The sequence below is a fragment of the Thamnophis sirtalis genome, unplaced genomic scaffold (assembly GCF_051295495.1).
Source record: "Thamnophis sirtalis isolate CommonGarterSnake01/CBP01778 unplaced genomic scaffold, rThaSir2_p1.2 scaffold_2, whole genome shotgun sequence".
NCBI classification, from domain to species: Eukaryota; Metazoa; Chordata; class Lepidosauria; order Squamata; family Natricidae; genus Thamnophis; species Thamnophis sirtalis.
In genome coordinates this window covers 118,498,788-118,513,421 of record NW_028261382.1, presented here as the reverse complement: position 1 = coordinate 118,513,421, position 14,634 = coordinate 118,498,788, and the positions used below count along the sequence as shown (strand labels likewise).

The following is a 14,634-nucleotide window of genomic DNA, read 5'->3' as shown; positions in this document are numbered from 1 at the left end:
ATTCATGGAAGAAATGGACAGTATTTTGTCCATGCTATCATGAGGTTTCTGGAAATACAATGCTCATTTTAAGCCAATACCATGATTTAAATGTGGAATTATTACCATTTTAATAACATGAAATAAAAGAAAGTGCTAGTGGCAAGAATTATATCATGCATTAATAATCAGTTACATTTTTTTTAGCTATATTCCCATTTAATTGTATCTACATTTATTTATGTACAAACCAGTGAAAGATATTAATGCTCAAATAATAAAAAGCAGATATAATTTGATACTATATTATACAAAAGCAATATCGACTTTTAATTTCTGCAATTACTATAACAAATAAATCAATGCTATTTTATTTTTAAAACATTTCATATAATGACTTTTATTTGAAGATTAAACTTTCTTTGATATAACTCTGTGTGCATAAAAGAAATGAATCAATTTGTATTTATATCATACCTGAGGGGGGTGTTAAGGTGATTTCACATTTTCAATCAACACTTGATAAATCTTCTTGTACTTTATCTGTGATAGGTGCATTAGATTTTTATGAACCTTAAATTCCTGGTGGAATAAATTTCCATCCTTGAACAGGGATTCCATATTTGGACCTAACAGTTCTTAGTGTAGATCTACTCCTTTTTTAGGAAGTTTATATGAAGAATTAAGGACCTTCAAACAGTGTTGTTGTTATGGTTCCAAGTAACCCATCCCACGTAATAAGAACTCTGAGGCAGACAAATTCCTCAAAGAACATTTTATTGGGACATATCAAATTGGCATGATCCTGGTAAAAAATCGGCTCTAAGTGTATTCTAGTCTTTCACCCAATTAAAAGTAATTTTGTCACTTTTCCCCAGAGTCTCCAGTCACATGGTCCAATCAGCATGCAGTCCAGTTGCTGGATGACCTCAGTCTCCACCTTTTGAACACCTGCGCCAACATCCAGGGGTGAAATTCAGTAGATTCTGACAGGTTCTAGAGAACCGGTAGCAGAAATTTTGAGTAGTTTGGAGAACAGGCAAATACCACCTCTGACTGGTCCCAGAGTGGGGTGGGAATGGAGATTTTGTATATATTTTTGCATATATATTTGCATATGCAATGAGAAGAGAAACCTTCCTAGAGAACTACAAAAAGGAGAATGGCCACAGTTTGGCCAACTTCATGGTTGACAATTGTCATGATAGCTATAGGCAAAAATTATCCAGACAGAAGTATGGCTTACACTTCAATCATCAAATTACAATACCTTGGAAGATGCAATGACATTATGACTGGAAATATCATTAACTTTACCATTTTCCCCCAAAAATGAATGCACAATTGGAAGAAAATTCCAAATGCTTATTGATTTAGAGTAATAAATCAATAAACTGAATAGGCTTGAATCAGGGAATGTTTCCCTTGAACATGGAGTTGAAGGTTAATTGAGGAATAAGAAGGGCAATAGTTTAGTTAAAGCATGCCTGAGAAGAGAAAATAAGCGAAGAGAATAGAATTCTTTATTGGCCAAGTGTGATTGGACACACAAGGAATTTGTCTTTGGTGCATATGCTCTCAGGGTACATAAGGAGAATAATACGTTAATCAAGAATAAAAAATACAACACTTAGCGACAGTCAAGGTTACTAAAAAGCTATCAAACCATACTAGGGAACAAATAAAAACAATATAAATTGAAAGAGACAAGCAAAATGGTTATAGTCGTAAGTGGGGAGAGATAGATAGTAAGAAGGAAGAGAAGAATAATAGTAATATGTTCTTAGTAAATTAATGACAGTGTTGTGGGAATTAGTTGTTAAGCAGAGTGATGGGATTCAAGAAAAAAACTGTCCTTGTGTCTAGTTGTTCTGGTGTGCAGTGCCCTATAGCGTTGTTTTGAGGGTAGAAGTTGAAAGAAATTATGTCCAGGATGTGAGGGGACTCTAGGTATTTTTACAGCCCTCTTTTCCATGCTTAGCAAAGGGCTCAAAACTGAATTTTATTTTACATATGACAAATGGTTATGCAATGTAGAAGTCACAATGCATGGAATTGACCCTATGATAAGCATTGCTGCTGGTCAAAACAATTTAAAAAAATATCAATTAACAGAAGGTGACTGGAAAAGTTGTCTACTCTTTCAGCCTTCTTGAGATAAGACATACTAATTTGTGAATGAAATAATCCTGATGGCCCAGCACATTTCCTTAACCTTGTACCACATTGGTGTTTTTTTTCCCCTTTTTCTCAATAATTGCACTTTTTTTTTTTAAAAAAAAGGCCTAGGATGAAGTCATAATACCTTTTAATTTATGTGCCTAGAAGCTTTCTTAAAATATAGTTAAACCTGTACTTTTATTTACAGCATGCTGGTTTCCTTTAAAATAATAATAATGCCTACCACATAACACCCCAGACTTAACAATTGTCAATTAGAAAGACAAAAAGTCTGAATAATGGACATGGCAGTACCTGGAGACAGTAGGTAATTAGGATAGTAATAAAACAATAATTCTAAGAGAGGATACTGACACTGTAAATTTCACCAGAGTGGCAAATTAATATTTTTCCAATAGGTAATAAATACAGTAGAGGCTCCTTTGGGATTTTCTTTCTTTTTCTCTAGCAAATTCCCCTGAATAAAGTATATGATCAAAGCCTTTTCTTTCTGGATTTTAATTCAGTTGAACTTAGAATTGAATGAAGATATTGTGGTAGTAGGCAACTTCTGCCTTTCCAAATCAACCATGAACACTAAAGGAAAAGCAGTCAAGGAATATGCTGCAGACTAGCACTTAGTAGAGGTCTTGGAAATATCATGGTAGGTCTATAGCTACAAAGCTCAGAATCATGAAAGCCATGGTGTTCATAGAGAAGCAAAATGTGAAGTTTGAAGAAGCAAGACAGGAAGGATGTTGACATTTCTGAACTTTTGCACTACAGAAGACTCCAGAGAATATCATGAACAACCAAGAATACAAATAAACAAATCACTGCATAATTGCCCCAGACTTCTTACTTCAGGCACAAATCACCACACTCAAACTATCCTACTTTGGACACTTTATGCAAATATATAGTTCCCTAGGAAAGGTTCTAATGCTGGGGAAGGTGGGAAGGAGAAAGACAAAGGATAAAATTATCTTTTCATACTAGTATCTCAATGTCCAGGACAAATGTTTACTGGGACAGTACACATTTTATGATTCACATGTTGAGAATTACACCAGTATCACTACCCCATCTCCCACCTCCAAAACCACATCTCCAAATTCTAACATGCCTGCTGCTCAACTAAATGCATATATGTATATTATTACAAATTTTGAATGCAACAATCAAATCTAATACAAAATAAAGTTAACAAATAAAAAATAGAGAGGAGTAAAAAAAATGAGAAAGAAAGGAAAAGAAAGAAAGAAAAAGAAAGAAGGAAAGAAGGAATTATTATTTATTTAATTATTATTTATAATAATTCTCATTATTATTATTTTTAAAATCAAGATTATAGCCTGGGTTAGAAAGAGTCAGATCAGTAGATGGATTATGAGAATACTATGCTTCTGGCTATGAAACTAGATCAAGTTTCTGATAAACAGTTTGAGGCTCATGGAGATAATAACTGACTCCCTGACTAATACAGATTTGACACCATCTTACAAACAATGAACTCCAGAAACTTCCATTATCCATGAAAAGACCTGTCAGCTTTCCAATTCAGTTACAAAGTAGTTTCCACCCTAATATACTTTGAGATATATTGGTCTTTATCCTTTCTTTTGAATATATCTTGCTTTGTGAGAAAAAATATTTCTGCTTTAGGCACTGGCCAAAATAACCTGAAATCTATGAGCCTCAAGTCAGAATCCTCACAAAAGCTATTTTACCTGTGATAAGAATCTTCCCTTTAGAGTTACCCTCTAATTCAATTTATTGCAGCCATAGACCACTACTGACAATAAACAAAGTAAAAAATTAAGACAGTTAAAATGCATTTGTAAAACAACCTAAGTAACATCTATAAATGAGATTAAGGATACAATCTATATTAAATTGTAATATAAACCCTAGTTATATTAAAAATAAAATATCTAAAATGGCAACAAAGTAAAAATATCTAAAATTATTAATGTAATGAAGTAATAACATTTACAATTATAGTTGAATTATAGTTACAAAGAATGCAATGAAGGATATTGGTCTATCAAGATTTGACAGGTCTGGTGGTGCTGCACAATTCCATATTAGGATGCTAAACAGAAAATTATTTTTCTTATTATTAGATTTTTTCCACCTTTATTGCTTTTATAAATAACTCAAGCAGCAAAGATACCTAATACTCCTTTTTCTTCCTATTTTCCCCACAACAAGAGGCCAGTGAACTGGTTTTGGCTGAGAGAGAGTAATTGGATGAAAATAACACAGCCAGTTTTCATACCTAAGGCGGGACTAGAACCCATGGTTGCCAGTTTCTAGACTGGTGTGTTGACCACACCCAAACCAGCTTTCAACTAGGTCCTTGATGGTGAACCTATGGCATGTGTGCCAGAGATGGCATGCAGAGCCCTCTCTGTGGGCACACAGAGCTGGCACGTCATCATCAGCTGCTCTTCCAGGTTCTGTTGTGTGAATGCATGGGGCAGCTGGTCCGGCGCACATGCACATTGACCACCTGCTCTCTTCCAGTGTTCTGCCGTTCTAGCGGTCCAGCATTCCAGCACTCCTGTGCTCCGGCACTTCAGTTCGCACGCACATTTCACTTTTCACACTCAGTGCCAAAAAGGTTTGCCATCACTGAATTAGGTAAAGAATCACTCAGATAAGCTTGTTATCAGGCTAGAAAGTTGTATGTTTAAGGGCTGACATTTATCGGACTAAGGAGCTGAACTTGAGAGGCAAAGTTAAATTGAGAAAGTAATATGTTATCTTCCTGGCTTTATTGCGGCAAGCTGTGCATTTCCAATTATCTAAGCTACTAAGATTCTAGTTCTCTGAAGTGGACAGGACAGAATAGTCAATATTCCGATCAATTTGAAAGTGGCTGTAACTCAGTTCAAAGTCTTGTGTTAAATAAAAAGTTATTCTGATTATTTTATGCTGCTTTTGCTCAGAAGCAATTAAGATGCAGTCTCAATAACCAATTATGTACCCTCTTAACATTCATGTAATTTCATAAAAAAGGCCAAGAAATAAATATCACAAAACAACATTCTCCTTATTTAAATAAGCACTTTTGTGCATAATATAGTTCCCCAAACACAAAGAAATCCATTGTCTTTGCTGTGCAAAAGCTGAAAATATGAATGACTTGAATGCTTTTCTTATTTAGACTCATGGAAGAACTTGATTTAATCGTACATTCGCTTAAATGCCTTGCATATATTAACCTTTATACTGTGAGCAACATTAAAATGTAGTTATTAACCTGGAGGAAGAGAAATAGTGAACAGTTTTTATATTTATTTTATTTATTTTATTTATTTTATTTATTTTATTTATTTTATTTATTTTATTTATTTTATTTATTTTATTTATTTTATTTATTTTATTTATTTTATTTATTTTATTTATTTATTTTATTTATTTTATTTATTTTATTTATTTTATTTATTTTATTTATTATTCAATTTTTATTTATTTATTTATTTATTTTATTTTATTTTACTTATTTTATTTATTTGTATAATGACACCATGATGTATATCAGAGCTCTTCAACCTTTCTAGCTTTGTGGACTACCTGGAGAGGGATGATTCTGCATGAGCGGCAGACAATAGTGCATACACAGCTCCATTTGCATGAGTGGCGGGCACATGTACGTTCCATTTGTGCAAATGAAGCATGCACACCCACTCTAGCCTGCTGCTCATGCAAGCGGGAATACATGCACCCTCACTTCCGGAGTCCAATTCCCAAGAGCTCAGGGCCCGGTAGTGGGCTGCAGCCTGGGGTTTGGGGACCCTTGATGGTTGTGATATTCACATGGATTCCACAGATGACCTCTGTGTTGCTAAATATAAGAAAACTGTTTCTATCCATATACAAAAGAGCACAGAGATTTAAACTGCTTGCATAGAGAGTCGGACTAGAAAATCTCCAAGGTCCCTTCCAACTCTGTTAAAATAAACTATGTTTATTTTAAACATAGGAATTCACAACATGGGGCCATGGAATCACTTTTTCTTTAAGACTAAGTCCCAACGTTCATATTGCCAAGGAAAGTCATTTCTGGCTTAGTTGTAGCACAGATTAAATTGCAGAACTTATGTTTTCTATTTGAAATGCTGGAATTTGGTGGTTTGAGATGGGGAGGGGGTAGAGTCACTCTGTCAGCCTCTGTTTTGCTGCTTGCTTTTCGGCTGCCATTGAAAGAGGGAGGGAGGGCATGGTATTTGGGTGAGGGAAATAATCTGTACAGGAGGACTGTTAATTAGGAGTTGTTATTCCCTGCAATACCTATTGTTTCATAATTCTTCTCCATTCCCACAACTGCAAACTCGAGAGTTCTGGAGTACCATGTGCAGTGTACTTTGGCAGATGATTTATTATTATTATTATACAATTGTATCACAGCGGCCAGTTGTTTCGCCGGATTTGACATTGGTTACTAGTCGGGCCTCACCCAGGGGCCTAGGACGTTGTAACGTATTTTCGTAATATGCGTGCAGATCCAAGCAGTGCGGATTTTTGCATTTGACTGATGGTGATTTTGTCAATTTTTAACTGTTTTAAATGTAATTCCAGTGCTTTTGGGATAGCACCCAGTGTGCCAATTCCAACTGTAATTACCACTGCTGGTTTGTGCCATAGTCGTTGAATTTCAATTTTTAAGTCCTGGTATTTTGTGATTTTTTCATGTTCCTTCTCAGCGACCCTGCTATCACCTGGTATTGCGATGTCTATGATTGTGACCTTATTTTTCTCAACCAGTGTGATGTCTGGTGTATTATGTGCCAATTATTATTATTATTATTATTATTATTATTATTATTATTATTGTTGTTGTTGTTGTTGTTGTTGTTGTTGTTGTTGTTGTTGTTGTTGTTGTTGTACAATTGTATCACAGCGGCCAGTTGTTTCGCCGGATTTGGCATTGGTTACTAGTCGGGCCCCACCCAGGGGCCTAGGACGTCGTAACATATTTTCGTAATATGCGTGCAGATCCAAGCAGTGCGGCTTTTTGCATTTGACTGATGGTGATTTTGTCAATTTTTAACTGTTTTAAATGTAATTCCAGTGCTTTTGGAATAGCACCCAGTGTGCCAATTACCACTGGAATTACCACTGCTGGTTTGTGCCATAGTCGTTGAATTTTGATTTTTAAGTCCTGGTATTTTGCGATTTTTTCATGTTCCTTCTCGGCGACCCTGCTATCACCTGGTATTGCAATATCTATGATTGTAACCTTGTTTTTCTCAACCAGTGTGATGTCTGGTGTATTATGCGCCAGTATTTTGTCCGTTTGTATACGGAAATCCCACAAGATCTTGACCATCTGATTTTCGGTGACTTTTTCAGGCTGATGTTCCCACCAGTTTGTTGCTGTTTTAATATTAAAATTTTTGCACAAATTCCAATGGATCTTTTGTGCTACTGAATTGTGCCGCAATTTATAATCAGTCTGTGCGATTTTTTTACAGCAGCTGAGTATGTGATCAACAGTTTCATCAGCTTCTTTGCAAAGTCTGCATTTGGCATCATCATCAGATTGTTCGATTTTGGCCTTAATGGCATTTGTGCGGATAGCTTGTTCTTGCGCAGCCAGGATTAGTGACTCTGTTTCTTTCTTTAATGTATCTGTTGTTAACCATAACCAAGTTTGTTCACTGTCCACTTTATCTTTTATTTTTTCCAGAAATTGGCCATGCAGTGCTTTGTTCTGCCAACTCTCCATTCTTGATTTTATCACATGTTTTCTGTATTCTTGTTTCGTCTGTTGGGCCTTCAGTAGTTTTTTGTTCTTTACTTCAATTAATAGATGTTCTTGACTTTCTTTTAAATAATCAGCTAGTGCATGTTTTTCTTCTTCAACTGTTTGCTTCACTTGTAATAATCCTCTGCCACCTGATTTTCGGGGCAGGTATAGTCTATCAGTATCAGCCGCCATCATCATCATCATCATCATCATCATCATCATCATCATCATCATCATCATTATTATTAATAATTTTTATCTGTCAAACAAGAATTACAAATTCAAACAAAGAAAATAGAAAATCAAAATGAGAGAGAGACAATAGGCATCCCAGTACACTTATGCATACCCCCTTAAGGACCTCTTAACTATAGAGTTAGGTACACAGAAGTTAAGTTAAAACTAAAGTTGCAAAAGTTAATGGCTGAGACAGGTAAGAAGGATAATAAGATATTCCAGACTTTGACAATTCTGTCAAAGAAATCAAGTTTTTACCATAGAGTTTAGAGTGCTTTACATTAAGTTTCAAGCAGTTGTTCACTTGTGTTACACTATGATTAAAGCTAAACAAAGTCATTTACAGGAAAAACATAACTATGTACAATTTTGTATGCAATACCTAAGTTTGATCACAAGCATTTCAGTTCTAAACTGTCCAAACCAAGAATTTCAAGCCTAGTTCCATAAGACATTCTATTATGCACAGAAGAGCACAAGACATTTCTCATAAAGAACTTCTGAACTTGCTCGATTGTATTGATGTCCAATATACAGTAAGGATTCCAGACAGTTGAATAGTATTCTAAGATTGTATTGATGCATGTTTTTTAGACTCTAATGAACAATATTTCAAGAAAAAAGTACTTTGTAGAATTAAATTCACAGCTTGTTGTTGTTGTTGTTAAAAAGATGAATGTATTGATGTAAGAACAATACTGAGACTCAGTTCTCCCTCATTTCTATGCTGGAAAAAATACTTGGGAGGGGGCTCAAGAGTAACCCTCAATGCAACAAGCACAACGGTAGTATACATTTATTTTAGAGCAAAGGTTTTAAAACTTTTAACTTTAAGATATATGAATTTCAACTTGAAGAATGCTGGTTGGGAATTCTGGAAGTTGAGGTCCCCACATCAAATTTGATAAATGTTCGTTTAGAGGATTGGTAAACTGTAGCTGGTGGCTACGAGGAACTGTCCTTATTTGGAATTACATATTTATATAGTTCTTTTATGAGCCATTCATAGGAATACTTCTTCTCAATGACTTGTGAATGAATAGGCTTCATTCAGTCTGTATGAATCATCCCCAATTCTACTTGACTCTCCAATTCAAAGACAACTAGTTAGGTTTTGGGTTTTACTAATGATCCAAGTTTGAATCATTTAAAGATTCAAGATCCACTTGGAAAGTTAATGTTGGCCATAGGCCACACCAGCAAAATTCCAACATGCCTAAACCTTCTGCCAAGGTAAATTGATATTTACATATATCCTACATGTTTTTCTCCATAACCTAGGGAAAATTTCCCCCTCTATACCTAGGAGGTATAGAGAGCTGAATGAGGGCAACCTTATTTTCCTTCTCTGGTAGAATGTAGGATAAGGTACAATTCTGTGCTAGTCCTGATAGAAGTAGGATAGTATGTTAATCTATGACTACAATAATCTTCTGGACATTATTGTAATGTTGCATGCATTGCAGATTTTTGGGAGAATATTGGGAGCCATTATTCTGTCTTCTACATGGCTATTGTTTATATGAAACAGGAATCACTGCTTTCCCAAGCTGATACTTTCCAAACCATCAAGCACAAACTCTTATACAGTGGTACCCAGTACTCAACTCTTCAAAACTTTTCAAATTTGATACTCAACACATTTTGATACAAAAGTGTTTTCCTGGTACTCATCATTTGTTTGGTACTTGATGTTGCAAAAGGAAGTAGGGCAGGCCACAGAGTGTGGATAGGAAGTTGGTCATGCTGGGATGGTTGCTGCAAAATGAAATGGAAGACAGAGGGTGGGCAGGAAGTCAGCTATTCTGGGAAGGTTGCTGATATAGGAAAAGGGACATGAAGGAAGTCCTTCCCAGGCAAAACAAAAGATCACCCGGTAAGTCACATGGTTTGTTTTTCAGTCATCCAATGTAGTACTCATCATGTCTCCTGGAACCAATTAAGAATGAAAACAAAAGTACCATTTTAATTTAAACAAATAAAAGGTAACAATTTGAAAGATAAGAAAATACTATGTGTGAAAATCAAGAGCAAATATGACAACTATTACTAAATAAAGGTTAATTTTATACCACCTCAGTCATTTCGTTTCAGTAATATTTTTAGATATGAATAATAATAGGCAAAGTAACTAATGCATAAACAACAACTTCTTCTTCTTCTTCTTCTTCTTCTTCTTCTTCTTCTTCTTCTTCTTCTTCTTCTTCTTCTTCTTCTTCTTCTTCTTCTTCTTTCTCTCCCTCCCTCCCTCCCTCCCTCCCTCCCTCCCTTCTCTCTCTCTCTCTCTCTCTCTCTCTCTCTCTCTCTCTCTCTCTCTCTCTCTCTCTCTCTCTCTGTTAGCAGTTGTGTGACTGGCAGATCAAGAGACTGAACAGTCTTGAAGCTTTGAACAATAACAGATCATTTATGTATGCAAGTATCAGGGATCAGGCCTGTATCAATAGCATCAAAGTAACATTAATATACATATTGCAATGCACTTCTATTCTAGCAAAAATAATTACAGCATTTTGGAATGGGTCGGGACAGGATGTTTCTATCTATTGCTGTGCAATATAGATTTTCAATGTTTACAGAAATAAGAGAAATGTGATGAATTTCATTTAAACAATGAGCTTTGCTTTGCAGAATGGGTGGAACAAAATCCTAGAATTAAAATTATATTGTACATTTGAGAGATCAAGGGTGCATTTATGCATGTGGCAAATATATGCAAACATCTGTGTATTCTAAAAGCTACATTCTATGTTTTCTGAAAGTTACAACTTGCCTTCAGAAGTTCTGGGTGCTTCACAGTGGTGGATTCCCATTGCAACCGGTATGGTACAACCGGGGCCCGGCGTCTCCCACACACATGCACAGAGCACACAAATGCATCCTTACCTCCATGGTGCCTCCACGACACCTCCATGATGCCTCTGCAACACTCCAGCTGCTCGGTGGAGCATTGCACAGGCACCGTACGCTCCATGCAAGTGCATCAAAGCACCAAAGAGCTCAAATACAGGTAAGGAGCTCGGGCAGACAGGTGGACCCTCTGGAGTACCATACCAGAATAGTACCCTGTGTTCCCAGCAGGCACCAGTACGCCCGGCGTCCCCCACATGCACACACACAGCACATGTACATATGCGCGCAGCGCACACATGCATCCTTACCTCTACTATGCCTCCGTGACATTCCAGCTGCTCGGCGGAGCATTGCACAGGCGCCGTACGCTCCATGCGCATGTGTGGAAGTGCCGAAGAGCTCAAATACAGGTAAGGAGTTTGACCAGGCAGGTGGACTCTCTGGAGCACCATACCAGAACAATACCCGGTACTCCCGGCAGGCACCAGTACGCCTGCACCGGGGTGTACCACCTGCAAACCACCACTGGTGCTTCATCACTGGAGGTTTTTAAGAAGAAACTGTTCAGCCACTTGTCTGAAATAATATAGGGTCTTCTGTTTGAAAAGGAAGGTTATAAAGAAGGACTAGAAGACTTACAAAGTCTCTTTCAGATATATTCTATTCTAATCTATCCTACTTGCAGCTGAGCACATCCAGTTATAGAGGAGTGTTCTCTGCTTTGCTGAAATCTCAAGATGATGAAACAACAATATCTTTTGATACATACATTGTATATAAATTAGCATACACATTGGACCTAAAAAGATGTAAGTAGACAGGAAGAAGGGGTGACAGAAAGGTATTGGTAAAACTATAAGAATCCAGACACCCAACTAGATTTTCTGTCATTTGCTTAGCAAACAGCCTAGGGGAGGGAAGCAATTTGAAATGAAAATGACTACCCTTGTCAAATTAGAACAATTCCAGCATTAGTGTAGAGCCACATGCTTCAACAGTAAAAGGAATTGCAGGCTCAAAACTGTGGAATTGCTTGGAAACAGGTCAGCAGGCAGAAGAGACAAGCTTAAAGATGTGGAGCCAAGAAAGAGGCAGAATCAAGTCCCAGTGTTATTCTAGAGCAAGAATAACAAGATGCCTGACAATCAGAAGTGAAGGACAGCATCATGTAATTGTCAGTGTTTAGAGACAGCTACCAAGCAGCAAACAACAGCTAGTTATAACATTGCTTTTAGAAGTAGACTCTATATTTAGGCTAATTAGAAAATTGCAGTTTTTCTGTATTAAAAAGACAACAATGGCCAAGTAGGTCATACATCCATAAGCAAGTTGAATGCTTTGCATCAATGTACCTTATCCAAGTCATTTTATTTGGGAAGTCCCTGGTAAAATCAGGTGAGGAACAACTGATCCAGTACAAGATGATTATAATGGTTCTATTTTTTTCTTTTTCAATGAACTTTCTCTTGATTTTTGTATTTATCATTTTTGCAGATTGCTTGTTCTAGAGTATACCTTTACTTAACCCTATTTTTAAATGTTTAAATGTTTATTAACATTTGTAGGCCGCCCTTTTCCCTGAGGGGACTCAGGGCGGCTCACATAAAATCAGGAAGGGGAATACAGACAATGACGTAGACACATATAGTAAAAATAATAAGCAACATTCATTCATCATTCGGGAGGGGCGGCTATCTTTGTCCCCAGGCCTGACAGGCTAGCCAGTTCTTAAGGGCTGTGCAGAAGGCCTGGACGGTGGTGAGGGGACGAATCTCCACGGGGAGCTCGTTCCAAAGGGTCGGGGCTACTACTGAGAAGGCCCTCCTCCTTGTAGTTGCCAGCCGACACTGGCTGGCCGATGGAATTCGGAGGAGGCCCAATCTATGAGATCTAATTGGTCGCAGGGAGGTAATTGGCAGAAGGCGGTCTCTCAAGTACGCAGATCCACTACCATGCAGGGCTTTATGGGTGACTAGTAGCACCTTGAAGCGCATCCGGAGATCGACAGGTAGCCAGCGCAGCTCGCGGAGGATAGGTGTTATGTGGGTGAACCGAGGTGCACCCACAATCACTCGCGCGGCCACGTTCTGGACTAGCTGAAGTCGCCGGATGCTCTTCAAGGGCAGCCCCATGTAGAGCACATTGCAGTATTCCAGCCTAGAGGTCACAAGGGCCCGAGTGACTGTTGTGAGAGCCTCCCGATTCAGGTAGGGTCGCAACTGGCGCACCAGGCGAACTTGGGCGAATGCCCCCCTGGTCACAGCCGTCAGTTGGTGGTCGAAAGATAGCTGTGGATCCAGGAGGACTCCCAAGTTGCGAATCCTCTCTGAGGGGTGTAAAATTTGACCCCCCAGCCTGAGTGATGGAATATTGGTCGAATCTTTGGGAGGGAAGCACAACAGCCACTCGGTCTTTTCTGGGTTGAGTACAAGCTTGTTAGCCCTCATCCAGTCCATAACGCCCTCAAGGCCTCGGTTCATCACATCTGCCGCTTCATTGAGTTGGCACGGGGCGGACAGATACAACTGGGTATCGTCCGCATATTGATGGTATCTTATCCCGTGCCTGCGGATGATCTCTCCCAGCGGTTTCATGTAGATGTTGAATAGTAGGGGGGATAAGACCGAACCCTGAGGCACCCCGTATGTTAGGGGCCTAGGGGACGATCTCTGCCCCCCCACTAACACCGACTGCGACCTGTCCGAGAGGTAGGAGGAGAACCACCGCAACACGGTGCCTCCCACTCCCACCTCCCGCAGTCGTCGCAGAAGGATACCATGGTCGATGGTATCGAAAGCCGCTGAGAGGTCAAGGAGAACCAGGATGGAGGAATGTCCTCCATCTCTGGCTCTCCAAAGATCATCGGTCAATGCGACCAAAGCGGTTTCTGTGCTGTAACCGGGTCTGAAGCCTGACTGGAAGGGGTCGAGATAGCTTGCTTCCTCCAAGGACCGCTGGAGCTGGAAGGCCACCACCTTCTCAACAACCTTCCCAAGGAAGGGAAGGTTGGAGACTGGGCGATAGTTATTAAGAACAGCTGGATCCAGAGATGGCTTCTTCAGGAGGGGTCTCACCACCGCCGCTTTCAGTGCGGCGGGGAAGTTCCCCTCCCGAAGAGAGGCAGTAACAACCGCCTGGATCCAGCCTCGTGTCACCTCACTGCTGTTAGTAACCAGCCATGAGGGACACGGATCCAGTACACAGGTGGAGGCACTTACAGCCCTCATGGCCTTGTCCACATCCCCGAGGGTAACATCCTGAAACTCAACCCAGAGATGGTCTACTTTTATTGTTTCATGATGTCTTCTTGGACAAGGAAAAATAATAACACTAAGTAGTAGAAAATAAAGTATCTCACATGCTTTGGGACTTTAGAATTCAAACAGAAAAGCAAGCACCTTCCATATGACACCACAGATTTAACAGTTGTGGAAAAGAAAGACAAAAAAAATTATGGACAGTGGATTTTATAGCATCTGGAAACAACAGATCAGAAGAGAAAGAACTGAAGAAAATAATAAAATACCCAAAGACCTGAAAATAGAAGTAAGATGACTGTGGCAAAAGAAAGCAAAGATAGCTCCTTGGGTACAATTCCAAAACATCTGGAGCACCACTTGAACAGCATCAGCATGGATAAATTCACCATA

The 14,634-nt window shown here is 38.6% G+C and overlaps 1 protein-coding gene across 1 annotated transcript in view; it reads right to left on the bottom strand.

The window, feature by feature from the left end:
* The window catches only part of CSMD3 (CUB and Sushi multiple domains 3), a 669,496-nt gene that overhangs the window by 282,484 nt on the left and 372,378 nt on the right, over positions 1 to 14,634 (bottom strand). The gene's annotated exons all lie outside the window — the stretch shown is intronic.